A 2,211-nucleotide genomic window follows, 5' to 3' on the forward strand; every position below is an offset into this window, starting at 1 on the left:
TCTGGGTAATTTTAACTATTTGTAATTATTTTAATTAACTGGAACGTGGCTATCTTGGACAAAGTGAAGTTTTGTGTGTTGGTGATTTCTTTTTCTACTATAAATGCCTCTGATGATGGCTCCGTGGTGAGCCGAAACATGTAAGGCAGGTGCTGACGAGGTGGAAAACTTAAAAAAGTGTCACATTTGACGGAAGGAACTTGATTGTTAAGTAAAAATAAATTAAATGTTGATGCCGTAAGTAACAGTATCACCCCAGGTCCTACTTCTCAGATCACAGAACAACAGAAGAATCTTGACGCAGCTGCAGGCTGTATCATAGCAACAAGCGCGGCTTTCGGGTTTATGAGTTAACAGTCACTGCCGCAGGAACGTCTTTAACTCACAAGCCGCCTCACAAAGAAGAAACAAAAGCTAAGAGAAATTGTTTGGTGATAGCTGACATTCCGTAGCGAAACACAGTTGACTATACAGAAGTACGCGGAAAGACAAATCATTCAAGCTTCTTTCTTGATCTTTCTGATAAATTAGCCCGAATACTTTGAACAGATGTAGGCCTGTGCAATATCTAATGAAAATCGCTAATACTATCAATAGTTCCAGTTCCTTCAAACTCTGGCAGCAACAAAGGCTGCAAGATACGAAGCATTTTTAAATAAGAAAAAAAATACGTTGAAATCATTAACCGATATTAAAACTCGTTCAGGCAGGAAAGATGGAAGTCGCTATGCTTGGATTTCGATTGTTGTCTGATGTTTTAATACAACAGGAATCTGACATTCTTCGATCTTACTGCTGATACGCAGGTCTGGCTACTTGCAAACAGAAATATGAGACAGGACAATTTGACGGTTCTTCTTTTCCTCTTTCATTCCTCCTTAATATATATATATATATATATTTAAACCAGAAATAGAGGGCTTAAAAACCATTCACCACATAACGATATAACCCTTTATATGACGAAATTCATCTAAAAAACATCTTAAATGCAAAATCATAGATCCTAACATCGGTGACTATGGAGATTACTGCCTTCTGGAATGTCACGCCGTACAGTCTGGTGCACAGGTACAAACTATTTGAAGGACCATGCTCCCTACTAGACTACATGGCATCAGATTCCAGAGGACATTAATCTTCAACGTTTTAAAAGTAGTCCTTACCTGTCAGAAAACAGACCACAACTTCGTTACAAAGACGTGTTGGTTAATTATGTTTGTGGAAACAATCGTTGTTGACTCTCAGACTGAAAACAAATTAGCACAAAAGCTCTATGCCAAATTCCATGCTACCTGCTACGACACACAGTTATCGCTGTGATATAAATGGTTAAAGCAAAAGGTTATAATGGGAAAGGACGTGATAGTTGTAAATTACCGTCTTCACAAGAGCCTTCCACTGGTCCTTATCCTGATCCAGATCAATCCAATCAATACCATCTTATCCTATCACTCTAAGATTAATTTTAATATTGTCCACCCATCTACATCTTGGTCCCTCCAGTGGTCTCATTCCTTTTGGCTTTCCCACCAATATTCTACATGCATTCTTCTTCTCCCCAACCGTGCTACATGCCCTGCCCACCTTATCCTCCTTATGAATCTTATAGACAGCTGGTAGGACTGCTTTGGACGGTGATCAGCCTGTCGCAAAGCCGCCACCTACACAGGACAACACAAACACAGAGTAAGCGCAGACAAGCCTTTAGACCTATTCCTTCTTGTGTCCAAATATTCTCCTCACTCCACCAGCCTAAACTCTCGGAACATAAACTGCATCAGCGCCAAGTAGATCTACATTTAATACCTGTTTATGATGAAACATCTGAGAACCAGCCCTGGCGCAAGAGCGCACGCGTGGCTCCGGGGACCTCCGGCAGCCGCGTCAGACCGATCACTCCGTACGCTCAGCCTCATTATTCTAATGACCACGAGAGCGAGCCACTTCACAATTTGCGTCATATTTCATAAAGCAAGCCGGAATGAATAATTCATCACTACTGAACGAAAACCTATCCTAAGTGCAATTAAAAAAGACTGGCTTCAAACGGCAACCGCGGAGAGGTTATACCCCGACTTGATTAAGAAACAATACCCTCAAAGGGGCCACCGGCTGAAGCCATACAAGCGGGTGTAACATAAGGCTATACTCCGCCGGAAACGAGTATTCAGTGCACTCGTAAACATTCAGACGAACTTTATGCAAGAG

The 2,211-nt window shown here is 41.4% G+C and overlaps 1 protein-coding gene across 1 annotated transcript in view; it reads right to left on the minus strand.

Moving 5' to 3' along the window:
- Positions 1-1,867, minus strand: part of LOC111870791 (NADPH oxidase 5) — a 404,301-nt gene extending 402,434 nt beyond the window's left edge. Inside the window, exon 1 of the mRNA XM_023863331.2 lies at positions 1,810-1,867. The gene's annotated coding sequence lies outside the window, so the exon portion shown is untranslated. The remainder of the gene's footprint in view (positions 1-1,809) is intronic.
- Positions 1,868-2,211: the final 344 nt, after the last annotated feature.

The sequence above is a fragment of the Cryptotermes secundus genome, unplaced genomic scaffold (genome assembly GCF_002891405.2).
Source record: "Cryptotermes secundus unplaced genomic scaffold, Csec_1.0 scaffold499, whole genome shotgun sequence".
Classification (NCBI taxonomy): domain Eukaryota; kingdom Metazoa; phylum Arthropoda; class Insecta; order Blattodea; family Kalotermitidae; genus Cryptotermes; species Cryptotermes secundus.